Source organism: Rhinoderma darwinii, unplaced genomic scaffold (genome assembly GCF_050947455.1).
Source record: "Rhinoderma darwinii isolate aRhiDar2 unplaced genomic scaffold, aRhiDar2.hap1 Scaffold_1761, whole genome shotgun sequence".
Classification (NCBI taxonomy): Eukaryota; Metazoa; Chordata; class Amphibia; order Anura; family Rhinodermatidae; genus Rhinoderma; species Rhinoderma darwinii.
In genome coordinates, this window is record NW_027462145.1 from 10169 (window position 1) to 22500 (window position 12332).

Below are 12332 nucleotides of genomic sequence, written 5' to 3' on the forward strand. Positions count from 1 at the left end.
CACAGCTTCCACAAGGCTCCTCTATCCCCCCACGGGTGCAATAGGCAGGCACACGCCGCACACGCCGCTCGTACACGGAGATGGCTCCCGGCCGCTTTCGGTAGGAGTCACCGAGGTGGCCTTGCTCGTGCAAATGCAGGGGGGCTTGGGGCTTCGGAAAATACCATAAAAAAAAAAAGTTTTTTTATTAAGAAGGTAAAAAAAAAAACAGCGGGACCGACCCGCGAGCTAGGCCGACGGGGACTTCCAGGAGGTCGGCATGAGGTGGAGGCTCCTACCGCTCTTGCCCTGGAAGTCCGCAGAGGACCGCGGGCGCTGTGGAGCTCCCACAAGGAAGCTGCTGGCATCCAGCAGCTCCCACGGGGCCCCTCTATCCCCCCACGGGTGCAGAAGGCAGGCACACCGCCGCTGATAGGCGGAGCTGGCTCCCGGCCGCTGTCATGCATCACTCGCGGACCGGAAGTGCTTTGCAGCCGGGTGGACACGACGGGACTCGCCGCGGGCGCTGTGGAGCTCCCACAAGGAAGCTGCCGGCATCCACAAGCTCCCACGGGGCCCCTCTATCCCCCCACGGGTGCAGAAGGCAGGCACACGCCGCTGATAGGCGGAGCTGGCTCCCGGCCGCTGTCATGCATCACTCGCGGACCGGAAGTGCTTGTCAGCCGGGTGGACACGGCGGGACTCGCCGCGGGTGCTGTGGAGCTCGTACAGGGCTGCCCCCCGGCTGGCACAGCTTCCACAAGGCTCCTCTATCCCCCCACGGGTGCAATAGGCAGGCACACGCCGCACACGCCGCTCGTACACGGAGATGGCTCCCGGCCGCTTTCGGTAGGAGTCACCGAGGTGGCCTTGCTCGTGCAAATGCAGGTGGGCTTGGGGCTTCGGAAAATACCATAAAAAAAAAAAGTTTTTTTATTAAGAAGGTAAAAAAAACCACAGCGGGACCGACCCGCGAGCTAGGCCGACGGGGACTTCCAGGAGGTCGGCATGAGGTGGAGGCTCCTACCGCTCTTGCCCTGGAAGTCCGCAGAGGACCGCGGGCGCTGTGGAGCTCCCACAAGGAAGCTGCCGGCATGCAGCAGCTCCCACGGGGCCCCTCTATCCCCCCACGGGTGCAGAAGGCAGGCACACCGCCGCTGATAGGCGGAGCTGGCTCCCGGCCGCTGTCATGCATCACTCGCGGACCGGAAGTGCTTGGCAGCCGGGTGGACACGACGGGACTCGCCGCGGGCGCTGTGGAGCTCCCACAAGGAAGCTGCCGGCATCCACAAGCTCCCACGGGGCCCCTCTATCCCCCCACGGGTGCAGAAGGCAGGCACACCGCCGCTGATAGGCGGAGCTGGCTCCCGGCCGCTGTCATGCATCACTCGCGGACCGGAAGTGCTTGGCAGCCGGGTGGACACGGCGGGACTCGCCGCGGGTGCTGTGGAGCTCGTACAGGGCTGCCCCCGGGCTGGCACAGCTTCCCCATGGCTCCTCTATCCCCCCACGGGTGCAATAGGCAGGCACACGCCGCACACGCCGCTCGTACACGGAGATGACTCCCGGCCGCTTTCGGTAGGAGTCACCGAGGTGTCCTTGCTCGTGCAACTGCAGGTGGGCTTGAGGCTTCCGAAAGTACCATAAAAAAAAAAAGATTTTTTTATTAAGAAGGTAAAAAAAAAAACAGCGGGACCGACCCGCGAGCTAAGCCGACGGGGACTTCCAGGAGGTCGGCATGAGGTGGCCGCTCATACCGCTCTTGCCCTGGAAGTCCGCAGAGGACCGCGGGCGCTGTGGAGCTCCCACAAGGAAGCTGCCGGCATGCAGCAGCTCCCACGGGGCCCCTCTATCCCCCCACGGGTGCAGAAGGCAGGCACACCGCCGCTGATAGGCGGAGCTGGCTCCCGGCCGCTGTCATGCATCACTCGCGGACCGGAAGTGCTTGGCAGCCGGGTGGACACGACGGGACTCGCCGCGGGCGCTGTGGAGCTCCCACAAGGAAGCTGCCGGCATCCACAAGCTCCCACGGGGCCCCTCTATCCCCCCACGGGTGCAGAAGGCAGGCACACCGCCGCTGATAGGCGGAGCTGGCTCCCGGCCGCTGTCATGCATCACTCGCGGACCGGAAGTGCTTGGCAGCCGGGTGGACACGGCGGGACTCGCCGCGGGTGCTGTGGAGCTCGTACAGGGCTGCCCCCGGGCTGGCACAGCTTCCCCATGGCTCCTCTATCCCCCCACGGGTGCAATAGGCAGGCACACGCCGCACACGCCGCTCGTACACGGAGATGACTCCCGGCCGCTTTCGGTAGGAGTCACCGAGGTGTCCTTGCTCGTGCAACTGCAGGTGGGCTTGAGGCTTCCGAAAGTACCATAAAAAAAAAAAGATTTTTTTATTAAGAAGGTAAAAAAAAAAACAGCGGGACCGACCCGCGAGCTAAGCCGACGGGGACTTCCAGGAGGTCGGCATGAGGTGGCCGCTCATACCGCTCTTGCCCTGGAAGTCCGCCGAGGACCGCGGGCGCTGTGGAGCTCCCACAAGGAAGCTGCCGGCATGCAGCAGCTCCCACGGGGCCCCTCTATCCCCCCACGGGTGCAGAAGGCAGGCACACCGCCGCTGATAGGCGGAGCTGGCTCCCGGCCGCTGTCATGCATCACTCGCGGACCGGAAGTGCTTGGCAGCCGGGTGGACACGGCGGGACTCGCCGCGGGCGCTGTGGAGCTCGTACAGGGCTGCCCCCGGGCTGGCACAGCTTCCACAAGGCTCCTCTATCCCCCCACGGGTGCAATAGGCAGGCACACGCCGCACACGCCGCTCGTACACGGAGATGGCTCCCGGCCGCTTTCGGTAGGAGTCACCGAGGTGGCCTTGCTCGTGCAAATGCAGGTGGGCTTGAGGCTTCAGAAAATACCATAAAAAAAAAAAGTTTTTTTATTAAGAAGGTAAAAAAACCAGCGGGACCGACCCGCGAGCGAGGCCGACGGGGACTTCCAGGAGGTCGGCATGACTTTGCCGCTCATACCGCTCTTGCCCTGGAAGTCCACAAGGGGCGCTGCGGAGCTCGTACACGGCTGCCCCCGGTCTTGCACAGCTTCCCCATGGCTCCTGTATCCCCCCCCCCCCCCCCCCCCACGGGTGCAGGCACACACCGCTCATACACTCTGGAGCTGGCTGACAGCCCAGCTGACATGCCACCTCCTAGCCGACCGGAAGTACATGTCAGGCGGCTTGGGACATAGTGGGACCCCCCCCCCCCCGCTGGCGCTGAGGAGCTCATACACTGTTGCCCCCGGGCATGCACAGCTTGCACACGGCTCCTCTACCCTGGGCTGCAATGGGCAGCACACGCCGCTCATACACTCTGGAGCTGGCTGACAGCAACTGCTGCTGATAATGATGATGACGATAATGTGCAAAGGGTTATCTATCGGCGGACAGTGTCACACTCTGGCCCTGGAACTGTGCCCCGGCCTGCCTCTGCTGCTCATTACCGCCTCTGTCATTTTTTGAACATACCCCACTTTCACTTGATTTTAAATGTGTCACTTTCAGTAGCAGAAATGTCATTCTTTGACATTTGGGCCTTTTTATTTTCACTGCTGTTGGGTCACCAAATGGATCTCCTTATCTCGAGGCCTAGTCCTCTCCCCACCGCCCTGGAACTCTGCCCCGGCCTACGCTGCGTGCCGTCACACTCTGGCCCTGGAACTGTGCCCCGGCCTATGCTGCCTGCCGTCACACTCTGGCCCTGGAACTCTGCCCCGGCCTGTGCTGCCGTCACACTCTGGCCCTGGAACTGTGCCCACGGCCTGCCTCTGCTGCTCATTACCGCCTCTGACATTTTTGAACGTACCCCACTTTAACTTGATTTTAAATGTTTCACTTTCAGTATCAAAAATGTCATTCTTTGAAATTTGGGCCTTTTTATTTCCACTGCTGCTTGGTCACCAAATGGATCACCTTATCTCGAGGCCTAGTCCTCTCCCCACCGCCCTGGAACTCTGCCCCGGCCTACGCTGCCTGCCGTCACACTCTGGCCCTGGAACTGTGCCCCGGCCTATGCTGCCTGCCGTCACACTCTGGCCCTGGAGCTCTGCCCCGGCCTGTGCTGCCGTCACACTCTGGCCCTGGAACTATGCCCCGGCCTGCCCCTGCTGTTCACCACCGCCTCTGACATTTTTGAACGTACTCCACTTTCACTTGATTTTAAATGGTTCACTTTCAGTATCAAAAATGTCATTCTTTGACATTTGGGCCTTTTTATTTTCACTGCTGTTTGGTCACCAAATGGATCTCCTTAGATCGAGGCCTAGTCCTCTCCCCACCGCCCTGGAACTCTGCCCCGGCCTACGCTGCCTGCCGTGACACCCCTGGCCCTGGAACTCTGCCCCGGCCTACCTCTGCTGTTCACTACCGCCTCTGACATTTTTGAACATACCCCACTTTAACTTGATTTTAAATGTGTCACTTTCAAATGTTTCACTTTCAGTTGCAGAAATGGCATTCTTTGACATTTGGGCCTTTTCATTTTCACTGCTGCTTGGTCACCAAATGGATCCCCTTGGATTGAGGCCTAGTCCTCTCCCCACCGCCCTGGAACTCTTCCCCGGCCTACGCTGCCTGCCGTGACACCCCTGGCCCTGGAACTCTGCCCCGGCCTACCTCTGCTGTTCACTACCGCCTCTGACATTTTTGAACATACCCCACTTTAACTTGATTTTAAATGTGTCACTTTCAAATGTTTCACTTTCAGTTGCAGAAATGGCATTCTTTGACATTTGGGCCTTTTCATTTTCACTGCTGCTTGGTCACCAAATGGATCCCCTTGGATTGAGGCCTAGTCCTCTCCCCACCGCCCTGGAACTCTTCCCCGGCCTACGCTGCCTGCCGTGACACCCCTGGCCCTGGAACTCTGCCCCGGCCTACCTCTGCTGTTCACTACCGCCTCTGACATTTTTGAACATACCCCACTTTAACTTGATTTTAAATGTGTCACTTTCAAATGTTTCACTTTCAGTTGCAGAAATGGCATTCTTTGACATTTGGGCCTTTTCATTTTCACTGCTGCTTGGTCACCAAATGGATCCCCTTGGATTGAGGCCTAGTCCTCTCCCCACCGCCCTGGAACTCTTCCCCGGCCTACGCTGCCTGCCGTGACACCCCTGGCCCTGGAACTCTGCCCCGGCCTACCTCTGCTGTTCACTACCGCCTCTGACATTTTTGAACATACCCCACTTTAACTTGATTTTAAATGTTTCACTTTCAAATGTTTCACTTTCAGTAGCAGAAATGTCATTCTTTGACATTTGGGCCTTTTTATTTTCACTGCTGCTTGGTCACCAAATGGATCTCCTTGGATTGAGGCCTAGTCCTCTCCCCACCGCCCTGGAACTCTGCGCAGGCCTACGCTGCCTGCCGTGACACCCCTGGCCCTGGAACTCTGCCCCGGCCTACCTCTGCTGTTCACTACCGCCTCTGACATTTTTGAACATACCCCACTTTAACTTGATTTTAAATGTGTCACTTTCAAATGTTTCACTTTCAGTTGCAGAAATGGCATTCTTTGACATTTGGGCCTTTTCATTTTCACTGCTGCTTGGTCACCAAATGGATCCCCTTGGATTGAGGCCTAGTCCTCTCCCCACCGCCCTGGAACTCTTCCCCGGCCTACGCTGCCTGCCGTGACACCCCTGGCCCTGGAACTCTGCCCCGGCCTACCTCTGCTGTTCACTACCGCCTCTGACATTTTTGAACATACCCCACTTTAACTTGATTTTAAATGTGTCACTTTCAAATGTTTCACTTTCAGTTGCAGAAATGGCATTCTTTGACATTTGGGCCTTTTCATTTTCACTGCTGCTTGGTCACCAAATGGATCCCCTTGGATTGAGGCCTAGTCCTCTCACCCACCGCCCTGGAACTCTGCCCCGGCCTACACTGCCTGCCGTCACACTCTGGCCCTGGAACTCTGCCCCGGCCTGCCTTTGCTGTTCACCACCGCCTCTGACATTTGTGAACATACCCCACTTTAACTTGATTTTAAATGGTTCACTTTCAAATGTTTCACTTTCAGTAGCAGAAATGTCATTCTTTGACACTTGGGCCTTTTTATTTTCACTGCTGTTTGGTCACCAAATGGATCTCCTTGGATTGAGGCCTAGTCCTCTCACCCACCGCCCTGGAACTCTGCCCCGGCCTACACTGCCTGCCGTCACACTCTGGCCCTGGAACTCTGTCCCGGCCTGCCCCTGCTGTTCACCACCGCCTCTGACATTTGTGAACATACCCCACTTTAACCTGATTTTAAATGGTTCACTTTCAGTATCAGAAATGTCATTCTTTGACACTTGGGCCTTTTTATTTTCACTGCTGTTTGGTCACCAAATGGATCTCCTTGGATTGAGGCCTAGTCCTCTCCCCACCGCCCTGGAACTCTGCCCCGGCCTACGCTGCCTGCCGTCACACTCTGGCCCTGGAACACTGCCCCGGCCTGTGCTGCCATCACACTCCTGGCCCTGGAACTCTGCCCCAGCCTGCCCCTGCTGTTCACCACCGCCTCTGACATTTGTGAACATACCCCACTTTAACTTGATTTTAAATGTTTCACTTTCAGTAGCAGAAATGTCATTCTTTGACATTTGGGCCTATTTATTTTCACTGCTGTTTGGTCACCAAATGGATCTCCTTATGTCGAGGCCTAGTCCTCTCCCCACCGCCCTGGAACTCTGCCCCGGCCTACGCTGCCTGCCGTCACACCCCTGGCCCTGGAACTCTGCCCCGGCCTGCCTTTGCTGTTCACCACCGCCTCTGACATTTTTGAACATACCCCACTTTAACTTGATTTTAAATGTGTCACTTTCAAATGTTTCACTTTCAGTTGCAGAAATGGCATTCTTTGACATTTGGGCCTTTTCATTTTCACTGCTGCTTGGTCACCAAATGGATCTCCTTGGATTGAGGCCTAGTCCTCTCCCCACCGCCCTGGAACTCTGCCCCGGCCTACGCTGCCTGCCGTCACACCCCTTGCCCTGGAACTGTGTCCCGGCCTGCCTCTGCTGCTCACCACCGCCTCTGACATTTTTGAACATACCCCACTTTAACTTGATTTTAAATGGTTCACTTTCAAATGTTTCACTTTCAGTATCAGAAATGTCATTCTTTGACATTTGGGCCTTTTTATTTTCACTGCTGTTTGGTCACCAAATGGATCTCCTTAGATTGAGGCCTAGTCCTCTCCCCACCGCCCTGGAACTCTGCCCCGGCCTACGCTGCCTGCCGTCACACTCCTAGCCCTGGAACTCTGCCCCGGCCTGCCTCTGCTGCTCACCACCACCTCTGACATTTTTGAACATACCCCACTTTAACTTGATTTTAAATGGTTCACTTTCAAATGTTTCACTTTCAGTAGCAGAAATGTCATTCTTTGACATTTGGGCCTTTTTATTTTCACTGCTGCTTGGTCACCAAATGGATCTCCTTGGATTGAGGCCTAGTCCTCTCCCCACCGCCCTGGAACTCTGCCCCGGCCTACGCTGCCTGCCGTCACACACTCTGGCCCTGGAACTCTGCCCCGGCCTGTGCTGCCTTCACACTCCAGGCACCTGGAACTCTGCCCCGGCCTGCCTCTGCTGCTCACCACCACCTCTGACATTTTTGAACATACCCCACTTTAACTTGATTTTAAATGGTTCACTTTCAAATGTTTCACTTTCAGTAGCAGAAATGTCATTCTTTGACATTTGGGCCTTTTTATTTTCACTGCTGTTTGGTCACCAAATGGATCTCCTTAGATTGAGGCCTAGTCCTCTCCCCACCGCCCTGGAACTCTGCCCCGGCCTACGCTGCCTGCCGTCACACTCCTAGCCCTGGAACTCTGCCCCGGCCTGCCTCTGCTGCTCACCACCGACTCTGACATTTTTGAACATACCCCACTTTAACTAGATTTTAAATGGTTCACTTTCAAATGTTTCACTTTCAGTAGCAGAAATGTCATTCTTTGACATTTGGGCCTTTTTATTTTCCCACTGCTGCTTGGTCACCAAATGGATCTCCTTGGATTGAGGCCTAGTCCTCTCACCCACCGCCCTGGAACTCTGCCCCGGCCTACGCTGCCTGCCGTCACACCCTGGCCCTGGAACTCTGCCCCGGCCTGCCCCTGCTGTTCACCACCGCCTCTGACATTTGTGAACATACCCCACTTTAACTTGATTTTAAATGTTTCACTTTCAGTAGCAGAAATGTCATTCTTTGACATTTGGGCCTATTTATTTTCACTGCTGTTTGGTCACCAAATGGATCTCCTTATGTCGAGGCCTAGTCCTCTCCCCACCGCCCTGGAACTCTGCCCCGGCCTACACTGCCTGCCGTCACACTCTGGCCCTGGAACTCTGTCCCGGCCTGCCCCTGCTGTTCACCACCGCCTCTGACATTTGTGAACATACCCCACTTTAACTTGATTTTAAATGGTTCACTTTCAGTATCAGAAATGTCATTCTTTGACATTCGGGCCTTTTTATTTGCACTGCTGCTTGGTCAACAAATGGATCTCCTTAAATTGAGGCCTAGTCCTCTCCCCACCGCCCTGGAACTCTGCCCCGGCCTACACTGCCTGCCGTCACACTCTGGCCCTGGAACTCTGTCCCGGCCTGCCCCTGCTGTTCACCACCGCCTCTGACATTTGTGAACATACCCCACTTTAACTTGATTTTAAATGGTTCACTTTCAGTATCAGAAATGTCATTCTTTGACATTCGGGCCTTTTTATTTGCACTGCTGCTTGGTCAACAAATGGATCTCCTTAAATTGAGGCCTAGTCCTCTCCCCACCGCCCTGGAACTCTGCCCCGGCCTACGCTGCCTGCCGTCACACACTCTGGCCCTGGAACTCTGCCCCGGCCTGTGCTGCCGTCACACTCTGGCCCTGGAACTCTGCCCCGGCCTGCCTTTGCTGTTCACCACCGACTCTGACATTTTTGAACATACCCCACTTTAACTAGATTTTAAATGGTTCACTTTCAAATGTTTCACTTTCAGTAGCAGAAATTTCATTCTTTGACATTTGGGCCTTTTTATTTTCACTTCTGCTTGGTCACCAAATGGATCTCCTTATTTTGAGGCCTAGTCCTCTCCCCAACGCCCTGGAACTCTGCCCCGGCCTACGCTGCCTGCCGTCACACCCTGGCCCTGGAGCTCTGCCCCGGCCTGTGCTGCCGTCACACTCTGGCCCTGGAACTCTGCCCCGGCCTGCCTTTGCTGTTCACCACCGACTCTGACATTTTTGAACATACCCCACTTTAACTAGATTTTAAATGGTTCACTTTCAAATGTTTCACTTTCAGTAGCAGAAATGTCATTCTTTGACATTTGGGCCTTTTTATTTTCACTGCTGCTTGGTCACCAAATGGATCTCCTTGGATTGAGGCCTAGTCCTCTCCCCACCGCCCTGGAACTCTGCCCCGGCCTACGCTGCCTGCCGTCACACACTCTGGCCCTGGAACTCTGCCCCGGCCTGTGCTGCCTTCACACTCCAGGCACCTGGAACTCTGCCCCGGCCTGCATCTGCTGCTCATTACCGCCTCTGACATTCTTTGAACATACCCCAATTTAACTTGATTTTAAATGTTTCACTTTCAGTATCAGAAATGCCATTCTTTGACATTTGGGCCTTTTTATTTTCACTGCTGCTTGGTCACCAAATGGATCTCCATATCTCGAGGCCTAGTCCTCTCCCCACCGCCCTGGAACTCTGCCCCGGCCTACGCTGCCTGCCGTCACACCCCTGGCCCTGGAACTCTGCCCCGGCCTGTGCTGCCTTCACACTCCAGGCACCTGGAACTCTGCCCCGGCCTGCATCTGCTGCTCATTACCGCCTCTGACATTCTTTGAACATACCCCACTTTAACGTGATTTTAAATGTGTCACTTTCAGTATCAGAAATGTCATTCTTTGACATTTGGGCCTTTTTATTGTCACTGCTGTTTGGTCACCAAATGGATCTCCTTGGAATGAGGCCTAGTCCTCTCCCCACCGCCCTGGAACTCTGCCCCGGCCTACGCTGCCTGCCATCACACTCCTGGCCCTGGAACTCTGCCCCGGCCTGCCCCTGCTGTTCACCACCGCCTCTGACATTTGTGAACAAACCCCACTTTAACTTGATTTTAAATGTTTCACTTTCAAATGTTTCACTTTCAGTAGCAGAAATGTCATTCTTTGACATTTGGGCCTTTCTATTTTCACTGCTGCTTGGTCACCAAATGGATCTCCATATCTCGAGGCCTAGTCCTCTCCCCACCGCCCTGGAACTCTGCCCCGGCCTACGCTGCCTGCCGTCACACTCCTAGCCCTGGAACTCTGCCCCGGCCTGCCTCTGCTGCTCATCACCGCCTCTGACATTTGTGAACATACCCCACTTTCACTTGATTTTAAATGTTTCACTTTCAGTAGCACAAATGCCATTCTTTGACATTTGGGCCTTTGTATTTTCACTGCTGTTTGTTCACGAAAGGATCCCCTTATCTTGTGGCCTAGTCCTCTCCACGCCGCCTTGGAACTTTGCCCCGGCCTATGCTGCCTGCCGTCACACTCTGGCCCTGGAACTCTGGCCGGGCATGGGGATGCAAGTTGCTCCTGCTGCCCCCCCACCGGGACCTACCTGCAATCACCCTGGAACTCTGGCTGGGCATGGGGATGCAGTTTGCTCCCGCTGACCCCCTTTCCACCCCACCGGGACCTACCAGCAATCACCCTGGAACTCTGGCTGGGCATGGGGATGCAGTTTGCTCCCGCTGACCCCCTTCCACCCCACCGGGACCTACCTGCAATCACCCTGGAACTCTGGCTGGGCATGGGGATGCAAGTTTCTCCCGCTGCCCCCCCACCGGGACCTACCTGCAATCACTCTGGAACTCTGGCTGGGCATGGAGATGCAGGTTGCTCCCGCTGCCCCCCCACCGGGACCTACCAGCAATCACCCTGGAACTCTGGCTGGGCATGGGGATGCAAGTTGCTCCCGCTGCCCCCCACCAGGACCTACCTGCAATCACCCTGGAACTCTGGCTGGGCATGGGAATGCAAGTTGCTCCCGCTGCCCCCCACCAGGACCTACCTGCAATCACCCTGGAACTCTGGCTGGGCATGGGGATGCAAGTTGCTCCCGCTGCCCCCCCACCAGGACCTACCAGCAATCAGCCTGGAACTCTGGCTGGGCATGGGGATGCAGGTTGCTCCCGCTGCCCCCCCACCGGGACCTACCTGCAATCACCCTGGAACTCTGGCTGGGCATGGGGATGCAGTTTGCTCCCGCTGACCCCCTTCCACCCCACCGGGACCTACCAGCAATCAACCTGGAACTCTGGCTGGGCATGGGGATGCAAGTTGCTCCCGCTGCCCCCCCACCAGGACCTACCTGCAATCACCCTGGAACTCTGGCTGGGCATGGGGATGCAGTTTGCTCCCGCTGACCCCCTTCCACCCCACCGGACCCAACAGCAATCACCCTGGAACTCTGGCTGGGCATGGGGATGCAGGTTGCTCCCGCTGCCCCCCCCCCCCCACCGGGACCTACCTGCAATCACTCTGGAACTCTGGCTGGGCATGGGGATGCAAGTTGCTCCCGCTGCCCCCCACCAGGACCTACCTGCAATCACCCTGGAACTCTGGCTGGGCATGGGGATGCAAGTTGCTCCCGCTGCCCCCCCACCAGGACCTACCTGCAATCACCCTGGAACTCTGGCTGGGCATGGGGATGCAGGTTGCTCCCGCTGCCCCCCCACCGGGACCTACCTGCAATCACCCTGGAACTCTGGCTGGGCATGGGGATGCAGTTTGCTCCCGCTGACCCCCTTCCACCCCACCGGGACCTACCTGCAATCACCCTGGAACTCTGGCTGGGCATGGGGATGCAAGTTGCTCCCGCTGCCCCCCCACCAGGACCTACCTGCAATCAGCCTGGAACTCTGGCTGGGCATGGGGATGCAGGTTGCTCCCGCTGCCCCCCCACCGGGACCTACCTGCAATCACCCTGGAACTCTGGCTGGGCATGGGGATGCAGGTTGCTCCCGCTGCCCCCCCACCGGGACCTACCTGCAATCACCCTGGAACTCTGGCTGGGCATGGGGATGCAGTTTGCTCCCGCTGACCCCCTTCCACCCCACCGGGACCTACCTGCAATCACCCTGGAACTCTGGCTGGGCATGGGGATGCAAGTTGCTCCCGCTGCCCCCCCACCAGGACCTACCTGCAATCACCCTGGAACTCTGGCTGGGCATGGAGATGCAGGTTGCTCCCGCTGCCCCCCCACCGGGACCTACCTGCAATCACCTTGGAACTCTGGCTGGGCTAACAGTAACAGCTGC